Source organism: Sturnus vulgaris, chromosome 1, assembly GCF_052056855.1.
Source record: "Sturnus vulgaris isolate bStuVul1 chromosome 1, bStuVul1.hap1, whole genome shotgun sequence".
NCBI lineage: Eukaryota > Metazoa > Chordata > Aves > Passeriformes > Sturnidae > Sturnus > Sturnus vulgaris.
The window spans coordinates 81,089,511-81,110,535 of NC_142243.1; the positions used below are offsets into that span (position 1 = coordinate 81,089,511).

A 21,025-nucleotide genomic window follows, 5' to 3' on the forward strand; every position below is an offset into this window, starting at 1 on the left:
GATAAAGTATTCTGGATTTTTCTAAGCGAAAATGAAATCACAGTTTTTTCTCATCTCTTCTAATATGTTTGGACACTTTAAACTTTTGTTGCTTCCTTTGATTTCAGAAATAGGGTTTTTTATACTGTAGACTGGAGAATATAAATCTTCTCATATGAAGTGTTTGAATATGTTTGCAAAATACAAATGGCAATGGCAACACATGGAGAGAACCTGTGAAAAAGCCTCCTGTTTATTCTTTAAAATACACTGTTCAGTAATTACAACTCAGTGGTAGGGCAGAGTAATGTTAATGAATGCAATGTAATAAATAAAGAAGGAAGCAACACTTGGGATGTTGTTGTATGCATGCTTTATGTCATCAGCAATATGACATGACTCTAAAGTAAATGACCCAAAGGGGAAAGCAATTATTGCAGCAAAGGACAATAAGGAAGACAAGTTTTGACTAGCCTTAACTGAGCTGAGAAAGAGCTGATCTAATGACACTGGCATAAAAATAGTTGTATGAACACTGGAGCATGAAAGCCAGAAAAAGATTTTTAATAGTACTGTGATGCTATTTTTGTCAAATGTATAGAGTGATAGTACCAAATATTGTGAATAATACAGTAAATCCTCTTGCTACCTCTTCATTTATGGTAAATAGGAACAGAATCCTTTCTCTAACAATCTTTTTTCAATAAATTTAAGTAGTGGAAATATTTCAAGATATTGTCTTGGAAGATGCAGCTCTCTTTCAAGAGATACACCAGAGAGAAATGGTGGTGTATATTTTATAATATTGAAGTTTTTGGCCCTGGTCTTCACAGGTTCTCAAGCAAATTGGCATTTTTCTTTAGAGATCAAAATGTTGCCATTTTTTCAATAATTCTTAGAATTCTAGAAGTATTTTCGAAATTTAGAACGTGTACATATTGCATCCAATACTCAGACAAGAAGCTGCAGGTAGAATTTCTTTATCTAAAGTGTATCCATACAAAAACAATCTAGATGCCAGAATTAATTAAATATGCAAAAGGTAAAAATCATACATCTTTCTCACCCAAATGCCAAGATGTAGCCTTGGTGGAAGATCATGTCAAGGAATATTTAAGCAAATTTGACATACTTAAGTCCATGTGTCCTGATGGGGTGCAGCTACAAGTGCTGAGGAAGCTGTCTGGTGTCATTGCAACACCACTGTCACTCATCTGTCATGTCCACCAGCTTTCTCTGCAGTCGTGGATGCATCCCCTCAAGCCCTATAAACTTGTGGATATCAACTTCGCCTAGGTGTTTGTCTTGGGGTGATTTATGATGTGAAGTCTAGTCCCTGATCCTCTGCTTTATGCCCCGAAATGGTTGCTGTATCTTTAAGGTGTGGCCGGAAGAGAGGAGGCAATTTAGACTCTTTGGCTGCTTTCCCAAAATCTCGATCTCCAGGCATCAGGAATGTGATGCAGTTTGGGTTTTGCTTGGCTGGCTTGGTTTTGTCAACCCAGGCAAGAAGTTTTTTTCCCCTTTCCTGGCCATGGAGAAGTTACAGCAGAAATTCTGCAACTTTTTGAGGTGATAGTTTGTTAGTCCAAGACCTGAGAAAATGGGACCTGTGGGAGAGGGGTCGGTCAGGACCAGCAGGAGAGGAGCCACTCCGTTCCACCCCCACACCTCAGGAAAGCTGAGCCAGGGAGAGAAAGCACACCCAGAGCCTTCAGCCCAGCTGCTTCATCTCCTGTGGAGAGGAGGTCGATGCCAGAGACTCACTGGACTTTCATCTGTTGCCTGAACTGCTGCGTGAAGCTCCTGTTTGGTTCTTTTCCCCCTGAGACAGACACTGGTGCCATCTTCCAACGTGTGGCTTAAGATGGCATTTTTCCCTGGAATTTTGGGGTTTTGTTCTGGAGTGCATGGAGGGGTAAAGTTAAATATCTGACAGGTTATTATCTAGCATTTATTTACTTTTTCCCACTTGCCTTGTGTGTGTTCTGTTTGCTAATAAACTGTTGTTTTTTCCTTCCACTTTCATCCATCATTTCCTATTGGTGGAAGGGGATTATTGGAACCCTTTTAGAGGAGACAACTTGTTCCAGAGTGTCTTCTCCTAAATTTGTCTCTAAACTAAAGTGTTCTCTAATGTTTAGGTTCAGTATTATAGGACCTGATATAACATAGGGAAATGTTTAGCAGGGAACTCCAAGGAAATCCAGAACACAATTTGAGAACAATACAGTGTAGCCATGGCATACTGTGACTGATAATTCTTCCACTGTGCAGACCTACTGCCAATTTTTGTGCTTCACAACTGTATCTACATTACACCATATTAGTCACTGCAGAGTATTACTGCTTTGGCTAAAAGAAGAAACTAATTTTGAAGTCTCTTATTTACTTTATTTTAGCAACTCTTCATATTTTATTGAAACACTGTGAAGAAAGTTGTCCCCTTGAAACAAAAATGTATTGTCATGGACCTCTCATAGGAGACATTTAACCCTACTTTTGTGTATCGTCTTGAAATCTAAGTAAAGAGCTGGGAGAAGGGCAAGAAACGTGTTGTTTGTTTTTTACAGTGAGACAAGAAAAAGGGAAATCATTAAGTTACCACTGGCAATAAAGAAAAAGGACTAGTGTGTGAGATTGAGCACATATCAGACAAAGACTTGTCCTTTCCCTCCCTAACAGACCAGGTTATCAGTCAGAGCGACTTAACAGCCCTTTTTCATGTGGTCGTGCACAATCACAATTTAGCAAAAGGAGATGCTCTTGCAAGTGAATCTCAAGCACTCTTTCCCCCACCCTCCCTGAAGCTTGCTAAGACTTTTTTAATGTTAAGGCACTGACTTTTTATCTCCAAACTCCAGGCAAAGTAGTAAATTCATGTTTTCCACTATATCCTTCTCAATGAATTCCAAATGACTACATTGCCTCTTGCCCAGGGATCATCTGTTTCACCCTAGGATAAAATGCATTTCAGCACTGTCAAATGCCCCTTTCCTACCAGTACCATCTCCACCAGAAAAGACACAAAAAATAAACACAAGACACAAATGGCAGGCCAAGATTTTACTTTCACAACAATTATGTAAACTATATGCATCTATGGATAAATAAGGGGCTCTCAACAAAACACATATGTAAAAGTAAAGCAAACAAGCAAAGAAGCAGGGATATGAGTTAGGATAAATATAAAGACATTGTCAAAACTTGTCAGGATTAGGTTAGAAGAGACAGTGTGGCTCAAGGACTAATAAAGGGGACAATACCGTTTAAGATCTTTATTCATGACTTGGGTGATGGTCAAATCTGTGGATGATTCAAAACTTTAGGGAGCTGTTCGTACACCCTGATTGTGCTGCCATTCAGAAGGGCAATTCAGACCCTGCAGCAGTACATGCTGAAGGACAGTAGGCTGGAAATCACCCTTGAAAAAAAATTACATGAGGATCCTGGAAGGCTAGCAATTTAACATTCCAGTGATGTTTCCAGTAGCAGGAAGATCAACAACATTTGGAACAGTACTACAGGAGTACTGTCAGCTGGTCAAGGGGAGGTGACCATTCTGCTTTACTGGTGAGGTCACACCTAGAGTTCTGGTTCCATGCCTGGACTTTGAAGTATGACAAAACACATGGATACACTGGAGTGTGTCTGGAAGGGACCGTAAAAACTAATAAAGGGCTGTAGAATCTGTCGTATGAGAGGCTGAGAGAGATGGGACTGCTCTGCCTGCAGAGGATGAGCCTTGGAGGGCTGGGGAGGGAGAAGAAGGAAATAAGGAGATGATAAGGCTATTATAGAAATTTTATCTCTTGTTTTTCTGTTTTTCTCATTTTGGGAGTAAAACTTAAAACCTAAACCCAACAAGCCAAAGTAACAAACAAACAAACAAATAAATAAAAAAAAAATAGATAACCACCAAGGATGGCACCTTAATACCTTTAATGTGATCTTGACTAGGAGAACAGAAGAAACCTTTTACCAATCTCCATGAAGAAAAATAAAATATTCAGACTGTAAACCACATGCCCTTTGTAACTGTAAGGACAGCTGAAAGCAAAATTAAAAAAAAAATAAATTTGGAAAAAAATAAGAAACTTAAAAATAATCTTGGCAAACAAATTATTTGTTTGATACAGTCTCCAGAGAAATGATGCGGTAACATACTGCCAGGTCCAGAAGTACACTTTCCTCTTCTACAAGATTACCTTGCTGGACTCAGGGTCAGCTTGCTGATTAAAGTTGTTGCAAAAAGCCAGAGCAAACCTCAATGGGGCTTCAGCTCTGCTGTTTTAGGCACTGTTTTTAAGCTGATGTCTTTGTTCCTGTCTCCCGCCTGAACTATCTGTCACAGAGCAATAAGAAGGGGCTGATCTGCAAAGCAAGGCGAGCCAGGCACAGAGAACCCCCTCACAGTCAGCAGGGCAGTGACCTCTCCAACATGGACACAATCCACAGTGCCCGAGCAAGGAGATTGGTTCTGAGACAATATGCAGGATCAGCAATCACTCAGTAAGATCACAGTAAGAAGATAAAGTCAAGATTGAAAAGTCACGTCTACAGGATAGGATCGGGAGGTAAAAAAGCATCTCAAGTGCCAGAGCAGGCGCAGGGCAGCTTTCACGAGGTCTTGCAGGCAGGTCCCAAGCAAAAGTGATGGAAGGCAATATCTGCTGAGGCTTTTTCCAGCTCTTCACAGCAGCTCTTTCTACTTGACAGCCTGGTAGTCAGCTACATTCCTAGAAAGAGGGAAGTGAACTCCACGTCCTCACCCGTAACATAAGAATTCTCATTAAGATAATGATTCTTCAGTCAAGGAAAGAACTCTCCTAGAAAATCTATTTCAACCTTCTGAGGGCAAAATGTAGACAGCTGAGCAGAATTTGGTGAGACAGACTCAAAATCAAATAAAAGTAAGTTTACTATTTACTATGTCTCCAAGGAAGAAATAGAGAAGTTCATATGTCTTACACTGCTCTTACTTTTCTATTTATTCTCTATTACTCATCTGGCTTAATTACTACTTTGCCCTTCACTGCATAAGAAGAAACATTTTTGTTTCTGATTACATCAAAATCTAAATCCATCATAACTGAGTAGGGTTTAGATCCTGGAGAGACTCCTAGGCAGACCAGAAACTCTACCAAACTTCAGTTTTCTTGATGGACAGTTCTTAATCTTGTGCTGAATATTCCTGATTATGTAAAACAGGTATTTTTGAAAATAAATATACATGATGACTAATAAAGATTGAAAATGAGTCTAGTAATCAAAATCCTGTTAACCTTATTCTCACTACTCTTAGTTGTATTTCAGGTTCAATGACAGCAGTCACTGGACGTGGTTCAGGTGTATATTTGCAACTTTACATTTCTAAGTTTCTCAGTATTAAGTACATTTAGAAGAAGTATTTGCAAAAATATTGAAATATATTATGATCTGTCCTGTTTTCTAGGTAATTTCTACTCTATTTGGCAGGTGGTTCTATTTGAAAGATGACTGGCATGTTACATTTCTTTGGGACATTTTTTCCATTTGTTGGATTTGGTTTGGTTTGGTGGTGGTTTTTTATTTGTTTTCATTTTGGGGGGTTTTTGCCAGTGAACTTCCAAGGAAAACTTAAACTGCCTTAAATCATAAAGATTATGAATATGACTCTAAGAAGTAAAGAAGACAGTGAGTACTTGCAATGAAGCATGGCTGAGGATGAGTTTCTCCTGTGTCATTTGGTTACAGCCTTCTCTGCCACACAGGACACATAATTTCCTGATGTAGGAAATACACCGGGACTCTGTGCACATTATCTTTTTGCTTCACTACAAGTGTGGCATGTTAAACCCACACATGTCAAACCCTGTCTTCACAGTAATGTAACTCTGCCATCCATTAGCAATTCAGGGTAATGTTTCCCTGGGCTCTCTCTGTGTAAGATAGAAAAATAAAATCTGTTTTAAAGAATTACATTGATTTATAGTTTCTATTTAGGTCCTCTAAGGTTTTTTGAGCAAACACCAGAAAAATTGTATATTTTATTCAAATTGATCACATAATACAGAGCTCAATTCTGATTATTAGCTGTGTTTTATCATCTTCTCTTGCTTTTGTGTCTGGAGCATTTTCTATTGTCTTTATTGTTCAGTAGATAAATATTTGGATATTGTGAGTTTAAATATTGGAGGACAGGAATCTCACAGGCTAAAGCTAAATCTTTTCAATCTGTTTGCCAGAATTTGAAATCACAGCAAGAAAAACTTTTAGGGTATCTGTTTTTTCAATGCACATAGGCAAAATTCTGCAGGCCTAGTTCAATGACAAATTGCAATAAAATTTCACAGAAGCATAGGGAGGGATATTATTTGTGCTATAACACTGGTTACATTTTGCTCCTCATAGTGCAATAAGCACTATTTTCAACTTAAAATCATCATTTTGACTGTACTGCACATCAGAAGTAAGCATTGTACTGTGCATAGCATCTCAATTACCACTACTGCAGTGCCACAAATAATAATAAAAGATAAAGACATTTAAAACAACATTTTCCTCCATATAGATTTTCTTCTGAAATTTAATCTTCATACATTATCCAGAAGAAACTATGATATACATTTTAAAAACAGAAAGAATTAAGCTCTGACAGTCATGTAGTCTACAAATACATTGCTCTTAAGAATTTGTTGTGAAAAGGTATGAAAATGTACATAATACACTACTCAAAAAAATCAATAGTTCTTATCAAGCTCCAAATAACAAGAATGTAATCAAAATACATAATCTTTTTTTGGACAAAATCCATAATAAGGGAGAATTGAGTGTGTGCAGGCAAACATCATCAATGGCTCAAGATGATGTAGGACACAGTCTAGTAGTGAATACTACTGCATGAAAAGCAACTTTCAGAATTCCCACCAAATTCAACATTTGTACTATTGCATTTCTCGTTTCAAAGTTGTTCACAGTTTGTTCACAAGGCTTCTAAGCCTTGCAGGACAATGCTACTTAGCATAATGCCACTGAAGATCCTCCATCTTTAGACCTTAATGAAAATACACTTTACACCCCTCCATAAGTTTACAATTTTCTGGGGCTGCTGCACTATGCTTTATGTTAAAAAAGGGGTTTTCACTCTGAGTGTCTTGCACTGGGGAGCTGGTATGGAATACAATAACAACATATTTAATTTACCTATATTTTGCAAGACTTCAGTATCAAGAACAATAAAACTACAGAATATGGGTTGTGAGATAAATTCTGTAGTTGACAGTCTCATCATATACTGTGGCTATTGCTAGAGGCAGGTCTCAGATTTTATATCAAACTGCAGCTTCTCAGAGCTGAGATTTGTATGACTTTGCACCTCAGATTTATTTTAACTAAGTTAACTACTGCAGATTTTTTTCCCCAGCTAATTTCTTCGACTTAACCTTTTATAAGGGTAAGCTTAGTTTTACAGGCACAATAGCCTCAAATAGTTTTTTGTTTAGACTTAGGTATTTTTGACCTAACATTATGCCAGGATGATGTAAGATAGCTCAAGAGAGCCTAGAGAAGTGGACACCTAGAAGGCTCCAAAATAAAGGCATGACAAGAGATAACAAGAGATGGGGCAAAGACTGGCAGGAAGAGAGATCATTTAATTCTTGCCCTTTAACAACATTCTGACCTTGAAAAAAGTGCCAAACAAAAATCAGTTATGCAGGGAACTTCAGTCAGTGTCTGAAGGTCATACTGGTGGATTAAATGTATTTTAGTAATGTATATAGGTTACTCTGTCTATATTTAAAGCACTTTCAGACTTCACTATTATCAGTGTTTTAGGGAATAGAAACTACTTCCAATAAGAATTGGGTCTCCATACAAATATTTAATTTCTGAAGCTACAGGCCCTACAGTAACTGTGAATTTTCATGAAGATCCTTTTATTTTTAAATACAATCATTAGTTTTTCTATGTTTTACTGAAAAGCTCAGAGAAATTTAATTCTATTGTGCTAGGACTCAGGAATTTTTACACGGGTGAATTCAATAATTGCCTGCGTTTTAAAATGTCTAGAAAGTCTAAGAAAGTCTTGACTAGGCTAACTCTACCAAACAATTCTTATACATCATTCAGAAGCTATTACAAACATTCCAAGAAGTAGATTAGATATGGCCATTCAGAGGAAGAAAAACATTTAAGTGTTTGCTGAGGAAGACAAATGTCCAGATGTTTGATTATGAGCTTTTTCGTTTCTGGCTTTGAGAATAGCATAGCCTGTTTCATTCACTAACATCAGTGTGGCACTTTGAAGGTTCAGAATTCTGTGAAAAAGACCAATTCCTGTTGTCTTAAATAGATCATAGAGAGATATAAATTTAAAGTAGATATGGTAAATTCCCAGAGAAATGTTTATAAATTTGGAGTCGATTTGCACAGAGAAGACCAATATATTCCTAGAAATGCTTCATATTTAGTTTTTGCATCATTTCCTAGTGAATTATTTATCTTACTAATAAAATAATGATATTATAAATATTAACAGTGATGACAATAAATAATTTCATTTAAATTGGTTTACACCTTTATAACAATGTTCATCCTGGAGTTCACTAAAGCATTCAAATAGAAAATAAGGTATATTGTGATTTATGGACATGTATTCCATTATATCATGTTCGTATACATAACTTTCATAGCTAAAGTCAAACTCTTTAATAGCTGGATATTTCCCTTCTCTTCTTCTCCAGCATGTTTACCAAAACTGAGTATCTCCAAAATTTAGATGCTATCTTCTATATCTTGAAATAGAAAAAAAATAATCTAATTAAATTGTAAGATAGTTTCTTATTCTATGAAGAAAGGGACCACACTGGGTCGTCTGATCCAACCTCCCTGTTCAGGCAGGGTCATCCTAGAGCACGTAGCACAGGATTGTGTCCAGAGAGTTCTTGAATATCTCCACTTGGAGAGACTCTACAACCTCTCTGGACAATCTGTTTCAGTGCTCCATCACCCTCACAATAAAGAAGTTTTTCCTCATGTTCAGATGTAACTACCTGTTGATAAGTTTCTGCCCATTGTGTCTTGTCCTATTGCTTAGTACCACTGAGAAATAATGACAAATACTATATAGAACATAAGAAATTAAATATCATTCTCTTATTTATCTCTCAGAGTTGTACCTTGGCTTCTTTCCTAAACATTCCCTTTCCGATCTGAAAGGGAATTTACCTAAGGAAACATGAAATGAAATTGACAAAATCTATCCTTAGTATTCTTGTATTTACATCCAAGAATTTAAAACAAGTTTTATACATAGTTTTTTTTCCGCCATCTATCAAAAAAGACTTTTCTCTTAAGCATCAGTAAAAATAAATAATATTTTAGGTTTCTTCATTGAATAGCTGATCATGAAGTGCTTAATTTCAAGCCTGTGAGTAGGCTGAGCATTTTAAGAATGTGTTAAGACTTACCAGAACTTGAAACCTGAATTATGCACTCAGCAGTAGTAAAATTAACAGAATCAATGTTTAGGTGTAATGTAGAAAGTCCATTTAATTAATTCTTTCCTGGGAAAGGTGTAAAATGTTGAATCCTGACTTTTTATTTTCTTTGAGGGAATCTATCAAAGACACCTCTATGAATAGGCAAATCTGCTATTCATTATTAGATGTTCATAAGATGTAGTCTCATTGAGCTGCATATTTCATATTCTGACTTTCCTTTGATCATTGGATACAGAAGAATTACCATGATTATTTTTGGAATCATGATGTAGGAACCACATATATTTCCTCTTTATGAATTAAATCTGAAATAGTGAAAAAAACAATTTCTCATACAGAGTTAAACTTGGTAACATATAAAAACATGAGGCTTGTAAAGAGAATTCTTCTATGACATAATTGCTTCTTAATTTTCCCCAAAGCAAGCAAAATAAAATGAAAACCAGATGGATGCCCAGAGCTTCTTTACAGAGTTTATAAAGTGTGTCTTTTTTCTGGTCTACTTTGATATTGTTTAGCTCAATATTTCAAGTCTAAACACTAGTCTCAACATTAATCCTTCCAGTATTAAACATATATTTAACTAGATTACAACCATCTCTTTTATCCACTGAAAATAAATAAGTGCAGTTCTAAATCATCCGGCTGTGATGTGTTGTATCAATACATTCTTGAAACAATTTATCATACTTCACTACAGACATGAAGGCCAAAGAGATTTTCCCATGTATATTCAATACAAATAAACATTCCATGGACCATATGTAGAATCTAAAGCTACCTTTAGACAACTCTGTGATAACATTTGTAGTCTTAAAATATAATTAATATTTCAGTAAATGTTTTTAAATAATTAATTTAGTGTTTATATAAAAGTCCAGTTGCTGAGAATCACAGCCATCCTGTAAGAATGTGACCCTGACAATCCTGCCTTTGTCTGAAAACCAAAAATCAGACACTAAAATATCAAACTGCACAATGCACAATTTTGTAGTAGTTCCTCGGGTATAACTGCAGTTTGGTTTGCATGCAATAGATTAGATTAGATGCAGAAAGCAGTCAGGAGGAAAAATATCAGAGGGGTACTTGGAAAGTGAGCTCCTACTCCGATATATGGAACAATGCTCCTCCCATCTGTGGATAACACTGTATTCTACACAGTGGCTCTGAGTAATCCATGCCTGCTCTGTTGGGCCCCAGGCTTAGGGCTTGAGCAGCCCAAATGTTAGTGTGAGCTGCTGCTTTAAGGAAATGTCCCCTGCTGGCATGTCCCTCCTCTGCGCTGGGCTGGTGGGTGTTATGACAATTAACACCACAAAATGTCAGGAGATGGTATGTGGTTCTCTTTGTTATGAAAAATAAAGGGTACGACACCATAGGAGGGAGAAGAGGACCTCTCCATGGATGGGATCTGCACAGGGTGTGACCCTTGGTTTGTGCTGTGTGCTGTGTGAAATTGTGCAACATCCTGGTTGTCAGGATACAAGGGATTCAAAGTGTACTCTCTGTCTATAGTCCTCTTTATTTAAACATCACATCATGTGTTATTGAGCCTTTTTCTCTGAGACTCGTGAAAAACTTTGCCCAATCCTACACGTCCCTGCTCCCACTGTCCCCTCATGGGCAGAACACGGTAATTGTCCCTTCTCTATCCTTCAGGCCTGTACAGACTCTCACGCTTTGAGCACCATATCTACATTCATGCAATAGTTTGACCGTAATTCTATTGATCTTCAGTTTTATTTTCTCATGTTAATATTTTCCTCTATCCATGAAAATCACTTAGCTGATCCAGAGCATTCAAAACACTTGAGACATCTGTTAAATGTGTTTTGCAGGCTGCAATTAATGAGGTATTCCATATGCATCTGGGAAATCAGAGATTGTTAGTTGATACTGTGATATTTCACATGAAGAATGAATGAGTTGAACTTGCCGTGAATAATATGACTTCTTTGGTTGTTTGCTTTTTTTTTTTTTTTTTTTCTTTTTTTTAGTATGTGCATTAAATTTTAATGCACTAAAATTTTAGTGCATTAAAAGAGATTCAAGTGCATAAATGTGTTGTTATTTTCTGCCATCACATGACCTTGCATATACTCTTGTGTAAACATTCAGAGTAAACCATTTTTTTTCCTGATAGCCCTATTTCTCTGGACGGGCTTAGAGATACCTCTCATTGCTTATGAACACCGTATATTTCCTTCTTGTATTGCGAAGTCCAGTTTAATAGCTGCTCTCTTTCTTCCTGCTGTTTTTCCCCTTCAGACTTTGACTAGAATTTTCAGGATAGTAATTCAAGACACTTACATAAAGTTGATGACTTAGTAGCACCAGCTTTTGTTTATCCAAGAAGTCTGGACAGTCTACTAGGTAGGTTATATATGGCAGAAACTATCTGATATGAATCTGTAAATGTGTTTAATGGGAGATTTTTTGATAAAAGATCTGAAAAGAACCAACCCTTTTTAACCATTCTTAAGAGATTACACAAAAAAATCCCATGAGTCAAGTAGAAATCCCTATCAACCAGGTTGTCGCAAGAAAATCTTATTTAATTATCAGTACATTTACTTGCTTATGCTTATGCCAGACTCTGATGTTAGACTCCAGTGCTCATACTTTGGTAAAAGGTTTGACCTATGCTAGCTCTCTAAGGAGGCAATTTTAGCCATGGAAGAAACAGCTGGATCACAAGTTTCTGTTCTCAGGACAGGACCTCAGTCACAAGGTCTTAATGCAATAAAACTATTGAGAGATCCTTAGACTGAAGGATTGTCCAAACACTGAAGAGGCAGAAAATCAAAGCCGTCATTTTGTTTCCAGATTCAGATAAATTTCTGCAAGAATCATGTATGGGCAAAGATGGGACAGTATGCTCTCTAGAAAACCACTGAATGCATTAAACTCTTGATGTTTTTTAGTTAGTTGCTGTTTTGAATCAAGAACAGAAATACAATAGTGTCAATATCCTGCCATGTCGAAACACCTGTGACTGATGTAACCTACCTTCTGGACTTAGGAGGATGGCAGGTACTTTCTCACTGTTTGCTTGAGCATGAGATTTGGTTCATAATTTTTACCTGCAACCAGAATGGACAGGTCTTGAATCAACCTTCTTATGATTCAATGTCCCTGAATTATAAAATAAAATGCAATTAAAAAAAAAAATAGAAAAAGGGTGCCAGTCTGTTGCAATAAAAATACTTACTCTGCAGAATATGCTTCCTGAAATTTTATTTTTACCTAGTAAAGGACAGTCTATTTCTTGCATATATGAGGAGTGAAGTGCAGAGTGAGATAAGGCGTGCTTTTAGCATACTGCAGATATTTTCTGCTATCACTTAAATCTGACCACTATTCTATCTGCCCCATGTGAATCTGCTGAATAGATATTGTACCTTCACCTCTTATATCTGAATCTATGATGTTTCCATAGAAATTCTTAAAAAAAAAGACCCCAAACAGTAACAAACCTCCAAGCAAGTAAAGAAATAAACAAAAAAACCCAAACAAACAAAGAAAAATCCCACATAACCTCCCACAAGATACACAAGGTGAAACACAGACAGTGTAGGAAAGAAGTTAGTTCAAGCTGACAGGGGTTAAGAACACAGTCTCTGAAGCTCAATTCTCCTGATTCTTGGTCTATGTTAAATTTCCACAATTGCCATAAAAAATCCAGTTACAAAACACTACTGTCTTTTCAGATCACAAAGCCTGAGGCATGGCAAGCAGGTTCATTTCTAGACTGGGCCATGGGGGGAGTGTATGTGTTTATTTTCTTTCTTTTTAAATATGCATTCTAAAACATGTAAAATGCTACTGCAGTGCAATGTGCATGTTTATATAACTATCACTAAAAACACACAGGAAGACAGCTTTGAACCTGGGCTCTCCTAAACAATTTTCCTTTAACAGAAATAAAATAATGTAAAATACTTAGTTAAACTGCTGGCCAAACTCTTATTGTGTGTAGCAGTCCTGGTAAAGACCCTGGGGAGCAGCAGTGGAATCTGTGCTATTGATTGGCTGGTTAAAGAGAGGCCTATTAGATTGAGACAGGCTGGATTGATTATACAGCAGCAGAAGGAGCTCAGATTCAGAGCTGAGTGAACGTCAGGGTGAGAGAGAGGCAGAGCAAGCGAGAGAAAGCGTGCAATAGAGGGAGACTGTGCCCGCTATAGCATCAGTGTGTGACAGCTGGTGCCTGATAACACTGATACTGAGCTCCTTCAGTGGAGAACTTGCTGAGCTACCCTTTTTTCATTTGCAAGAGGATGCCAGCTCTAAGCCAGTGCAACTGATGACAGACTGGATCTTGGAATAGTTCGTTTCACTTACAATTATATCTCTCATGTTCTGCTTCTCCGAAGAAAGGCTTACTACGGAAGACAAAAATTAATTCTCCCCTTACCTCACATATTATTGATGATATACAGAGTTTGATTTTCCAGGTAAGGAAATTATAATTTGCTTTTTTTGAGCAGCTAAAAAAGGAATTATTCTTTTTGTATCTTGCATGTTAAATACAAGCTTTGGCATTTATTCTCAGAATGCATTTTTTGCACTTGTATTTTTTGCTCTCACAGATTATATGTATCAATTATTATGTACACCTCAAGACAATTAACAGGACATGGTTTGTGCATTGCATTTATCATGCTTAACCCTTTAGGTGAATGGAATGAAACAAACAGAAAAGATTATTTCTAACTACTTGGATGATGTTTTAATGTAACTTGTCCCACACATGATAAACAGTCCAGAGTAATAATGGCGCACAAGCTCAGTCATATTATTAATCCATTAGTGCATACATTGTGAGGACAGGTAGAGAGAATATTTACCTGAAGGCTTTCTCAGTGCTTGTCACTAGTTTGAAATAGTATCTGTCTTTCGACTGCAAGCTTGCCACTGCTGAGCAAATATGGTCAGCCTTAAATAATTTATCATTAGACTGCCATTTTTTTATAGATATAGTAGTTATTGCTAGCATTCTGCCTGTGAAGCAAAGATCAAGGATTATGAGTTGAAAGATGAAACCTAGGATGTTCTGTTACACTGTGCTGTATGTTGGAAGCAGCCATCCCATGGATTGATTGCCTGTTTTGATATGACATTGACTCTACTGTCTCCTAACTGCAGAGCTCTACATAAAGTTTCTATGCATTTCCTACGACTGCGTTTTGTGGTTTTGCTGTCACAGGTGACAGGTTCTGATAGATTGCTGTGATTTTGAAGGTGATAGACTATATCTGAAATAACCCAGCTTTTGGATTTGAAATAAGTCAGGAAGTTGATTGACTAGGGGTTTACAGGCCACGAGAGCATAATGCTAAGACAGTTCTTTCATTAGCAGCACATTCCTTCCAGCTGTGACAACATGCACCACCTTCCTCATCAGTTTGTGCACTCTGCTCCTTGCTCCAAACTGCAGAGTTTTTCATATGCCAGATATTGTGATAATTCCCTCTGGGTGAAGTAGAGACATCAATCTATTAATGCAAGCATTTAAGTAGACTATGACCCAGCCAAGTACAGATCTCCAATTCCTTGGCCAGTTAAGAAACTGCCTATAGCAAGGTCTTGCTGCTAGGAGGTGGACCTATGTGTAATCCAATTTATTCAACGACTAAAGAATCACAACTACAGAAAAGCAGTTTCTTCACTTCCTTTACCAAGAAATTATTAATAAATTTCCATAAAGCACCATACTTAAAAAATTAATGATTTCTCAAAAAACCAAAAGAGAAGTGGAGTTGTCAAAATTATTACTTATTATTTTTAAAAAACATAAAAATTGGGGACTTTGGGTATACAAAGATTTTTTTACAAACTAACAATAGATTGAAGGGGGTATCTAAGTGACCACATGGATAAAACATGCAATGCTTAAGAGAAAGGTTTGTCTTCTATAAAGTATCATATGAATAAACACTGGCAAAAAAAGGAACTAAAGTAATGGCCTCAAGCTAAAGGCTTACTTAAACTATAGCATTTTTGCTATTTTAATGCCTTGTAACTTCTGTATGGAGAGTGTTTATGATATTTCTTATACACACAAATTTCAGCAGTTTGATGTTTCCTTCTGAAACTCTTTCCAGGTAGCCAGAAATTCCCTTGGGGGCACATTTTGCCACCATATCTTTATTGAGTGGTATTTTACTCCATAAAATACTGCCAAAGGTGAGTACTGCATACATTGACTATGGAGTCAGAGTGCAGAATCTGAACATAAATAATGGAAAGAAACCCTTTACGTTTTAATTACCTGACTGAAAATTTTAAGACTAAGACAAAGACATAGGTAGGTATTGAGAGCTAGATTTACCAAGCATAGACAGTATCTTATAAGGACCTAAGGTAATTGTATGTCTAATTCACTTTGTATTCTTACAAAGCTTAAGGCCTGCCTCAGTATATTTCATGTGCAGTTTGACTAGCAAAAAAAAGTCCTTAATTTATGCTCAAAATCTTTCCCACAGCTCTTATTAACATCTCTCTTTTCCCTCTGAAAAAACTTGTTCACTATACCTGTGCTCTTTAAATATACCTTATAATTTTCTGATTAGAAAAAAAAAATCATGGTAATTCTGTGATTTCAAAGACAGAAATATTTTTTCCTCCAGAGTAGTGTCTGTTACTAGTCAGGTTACATTTAAGCCATGAAACTCCAAATAACACTAAAATGTGTTTATTTTTACAATAGGAATATCTAATTTTAATCTTAAATTTATTTTTTAAAGCACAAAAGAGAATCAGAAGCCCAAGCAATTAGTTAAGCTTAGACTCATATTTTTCTACTCAGAAGATATGTTATCATTTCCACATTAAATATTATAAGCATCTTCTTTAGTCAGATCCAAAAAAAAAAAAAAAAAAAAAAAAAATTAAGAAAAACACAAATGAGAAAGAGTCAAGAGTTTACATATTACAAACTGTGCATTTTCTTTCAGGTCTTAGGTTAACCTGGACTTTTTGCAACACTCTAAACTAATTCAGTTATGTCACCTTTTCCTCAAAAGAATAATTTGACCTTTTTGAAATTAATGTCACATTCCTTTCCAGCTTTAAGTCATAGAATGTAAAATTTATTTTTATTTTCCTAGCTAACTTAAAGCCATTAGGGGGCTCTTTCCTCCTATGATATCACAAAGCAAGCTGCAATACAAAGATACATTTAGCTCTAGACTTCCTACCAAAAAAATTATTCTTGAATTAATTAATTTTGGGTGTAGACCATTTTAATAATACCGAGCAGCTAACAATCTCTCTATTTTTCCTTTTTATGTTGAAGAGGGTTCTGTTTGTTTTGGATATTTTTATGGCACATAATTGAAAACTTTTACTGTCAATTAATGGTTATGTCTAGAAGTTACTTTATGTCCCATAAAGGAGAAGCAGAGAACACGTTTAGCAAAAATGTGGAAGTAATCCTTGGGATTACTAAATCTAATTAACAACCTAAATATGAACCATGACTTATGTCCAAGAAATTAAAGTATATTTATTCCAATAACTACGAATAATGGTGTGACTAACATTAAAAAAAAATAAAAAATTCTATTGAGTCTTGTTACATTGGACTGAAAAGAACCTAGATTATCTAGAAGTAATCTTCCCTTACACAGCTTGCTTTTAGAAGGGCTAAGTATGTGACCAGGGTTTTTGTATCACATTTTGTTTCACAAAATGAGAAAGTTTCAATTCTGAAAACATTTACTCATACGAGCAGCTACCCTAAAGTTACTGTAGGTCAAATTCCAACATCTTTGTTTTGCCTATTACTCTTTAGTTTCTGTAAATTCATTGCACCACAGGACATGAAATCAGTTGTGAAGTTTGTACTATTTCTTGTGGGGTTGTAAACTTTTTACAATTACTTGAAGGATTCCTTGCAAAGAACTATAAAATATTCTAATGCAGGCTAGGGAAAATAATTTAATTTGTTGTAAAGCACAGCAAGATAGCTGCAAATATTGCAATATCATGCTGAGGTGAGGCCAGGAGAAACATGAGTGTCAAAAGACAAGCAAAATAATTGTTCCCCTGTCCCAGTTTTGAAGAATTTTCTTATTCCTGCTATCCTTGAAAGAAAAAATCTGAAGTTGGTAAATTATTTTACCCACCCTGAACCAATTTGCTATTTTATATTGCTGACCTTGGAGAGATTCCAATACTACCAACTCCATTCAAGAAAAAAAAAGAACATGCAAAGGACTGACACACTTTGTTATGCTTGAAATTCACAATGAAGGAGTATAATCTAGCCAAGTTGGACATAAAAAAAAAAAAAAAAACAAGATAAAAAAATATGTTATTTCTTGGTTTCATTACATACTTGAATAATCTCTCTATTATTGCATCCTCCTATAACTACTATTTTATGACATATCAATGAAGAACATTGTTCTACTAAGCAGCATCTAGAAATTCCAACAAGGACCTCAAGACGCTTTGTTTATTGCTCTACTTAGACAGGGGTTCATACAATATAATGAAATTGTTAAAAATATTGAATAAATTAAGTATTATTTCTGAGATAGATAACTGATTCTTCAAACTCAAAGATGATCTTCATTAGATATATTATTAGCACATTGGACATTCAGTATCATACAAATAATTTTTCTGTTAATAAAAGAGGGCTTATTCATTATGAAAAGGTGCCTAAAGTTAACTATGATTTGCTTGCATTTCAAGTAATTAATTATGTACACATGAACAGTCATCAAAGCTGAGATGGCATTATTATTAGTATTTCATCAGGCACAGAATTGCCAGGCAGTTAAAGGAGGTGATTGTTCCATTCCATTCTGCACTAGTGCCGTCTTACCTGGAGTCTTGTGCATAGTTTTGGTTACCGTAATATAAAAAAAATAAATAGTATAATTTGTATTTTTTAATAATTTTATAATATATAAAATCAATAGCATAAAGTCATTAAGGAGCATCCAAAGGAGGGCCACAAAGATGGTGAAAGGTGAATGGGAAGGGAAGGCATACAAGGAGTGGCTGAGTCACCTGGTCTGTTCAGCCTGGAGGAGACTGAGGGGAGCCCTCACTGCAGTCACAGCTTCCTCAGGAGGGGAAAAGGGGGGGCAGGCACTGATCTCTGCTCTGTGCTGACCAGGGACACGACCTGAGGGAATGACATGAAGCCTTCTCAGGAGAGGTTTAGGTTGGATATTAGGAAAAGGTTTTTCACCCAGAGGGTGGCTGTTCACTGGAACATCTCCCCAGGGAAGTGGTCACGGCATCAACCTGGCAGCTCAAGAAGCACTTGGACAATGCTCTCAGGCACATGGTGTAATTCTTAGATTGTCCTTTTCAGGGCCAGGATTTGGACTTAAATGATCCTTATGGCTCTCCTCCAACTCAGGATATTCTATGGTCATATGACTTTAAGGTTCAAATCAGACCAAGCAAATTGCTGGAAGAATGACAGGAAATGTGTAGCAGAAGCAAGGAGCAGAGACCACTTCTTGGCTGGAATCAAGTGCCCTGCAGCAAGACTCTTTTCTCCTCTATAAAACACAGTTAAATTTAATTGTATGCTTTGCTTCCTTGAAATCAATGAAATTTTATGCAAAAGATAAATCTTACACTTAACCATGTAAGATTCTGCACAAAGTTTCTGCAGAGCTCCACTCCAGAGGTAACTCTAATTTACTGGTTGGTTAATTTATCCCTTATATAAACACACTATGCAAAGCACTTTGAAATACTTTTGAATGAAAACTGTTGTGTAAATGTAAAGTATTATTATGGCAAACAGAAGTCACTCAAAGTTGACAGAAGTCACTTCAGTAAATGACAGCTGCAAGAATCTGGGGTGTTTTATTAAGCATGAACAAATAATTAATCTCTGATGAATGTTTAAATACAGAAAAAAAAAAAAAACAGAAAAAAAACAGTTCTTCAGACATGTAGTCAAATAAGAAATACTTAATTTTTCCCTTATTTTATGTTTTCTTTAATATATGAAGTGAATAATTCAAATGACTAGATTTTAGAAGTAGAGGAGTTTGTAAAAGCTTTAAAATATTTAAAAGAGAAGCAATAACAATGTAATCAACAATGCACATCATAATGCAATGAAAAGCAGAATCTTTTGCTTGTTTTCTTTTTTTTTTTTTTAAACTGGAAAAAAATGAAAACCAAATGAAATTGCATTGAAGTAACACCTGCAGCTTCCTCAAACTTATATGCAATCCTATATATATATATATATCTAGATGATACTTAGGGTCACTTCCAGTCCAAACCATTATATGGTATGAGTCTATTTTATATGTGCATATATACGTGCATGTACCTGTATTTAAGCTTATCCTTTACTGTCTGTAGTCCACACAGAAGTATATACCCCTGTAAAAGACAATTTGCAGTTTTTAGGAATGCAGCCATTTAGAACCCAAATATATTCCCTGAGTACCATAAAAGAAAAGGGTTTGTCGGTTGTGAAGCCACTGGAGGGTACTGGAGTTATAAGACAAGTTTCACCAAGAAATGCAGATCATCAGATGCCAGGATCCTAACAAAACACTATTTTCCCTGATATTGAAAATCTTTGTCTACATAATCTGCTTTAATGCTGTGATGTGATAGCAGAAAGGCTTTGCTGAGCACACAGTACAGTTTTGAGAAAAGCTCTTTAAATTTTTGGGTTTGCTTGAATTTCAAACTATTTAGAAGTGAGCCAAAAGTGTTGTTGTTTTTCAAAACACTGATTATATTTGGCTCTGGAAAAAGACATTGATAAATCCTGGTCTGATCAGTGACTATTAACACTGGTCTGTGGAGTATAAAGTGAATGAACAAAGTTCTGCAGAGCAGCTGATAGTGCAAAGCAATTCATTGTCCTCTGGCAGATCTGTAACACTGAGAATTAATGTGCTTACAGCAATGACAAAGCTATGGTAACACCTTGAGTATTTATATACCTTTTTTTCCCTCAGAACTTTTTATGACTGATTTAGGATATATGATTGAAGGTTTTGTTCCTTCCCTCCAATTATCAGATATTAAACAGAAAAACAAAACAAACAAACCAACCAACCTAGTAAACAAAACAAAACAACAACAAAAAAAACCCACCAAAAAATATCCCACCCCAAACCCCTGTCAAATCCACTTTCAGGCAAGCTGTTAAGGTAAACAAAATGAACTGTCAAAAATTAGTAGATGATAAATATTTTCATTAAACATAGTGAAACTATGGTTTTGTTCTTAATACCATGTAATGATCAGAAGATAGAAGGTCTTTTTGGCCCAGAATACTTAACAATGACAACATAAACATTTTGTAGGATATGAAAATTATGTGTACCAGAAAGTAAAAATATATGATATTCCTTTAAACTCTGTAATTTCAGCTCTAGAAGTCTGTTTTTCATATGGGTAAATAGACTTCACCAACTTCTAAAAACTACTGGAAATACATTGTAGTGTTTTGCTTCTCCCAGCTTCTTAAGATGCATTAATGGTTCCTAATTCTATGCATCATAGCTGTACTGATATGTGTAAGGGGAATTCTGAAATTAATGTTGCAGTTT

At 36.0% G+C, this 21,025-nt stretch overlaps 1 protein-coding gene across 7 annotated transcripts in view; it reads left to right on the forward strand.

Moving 5' to 3' along the window:
- The first annotated feature begins 13,539 nt into the window (after positions 1-13,539).
- Positions 13,540-21,025, forward strand: part of CDH18 (cadherin 18) — a 490,532-nt gene continuing 483,046 nt past the window's right edge. For 6 of the 7 annotated variants that reach the window (XM_088170626.1, XM_088170705.1, XM_088170642.1 and 3 more), the window contains exon 1: positions 13,540-13,921. The gene's annotated coding sequence lies outside the window, so the exon portion shown is untranslated. Of the gene's footprint in view, positions 13,922-15,571; positions 15,654-21,025 lie in introns of all 7 variants that reach the window. The other variant, XM_088170648.1, reaches the window with a different exon arrangement.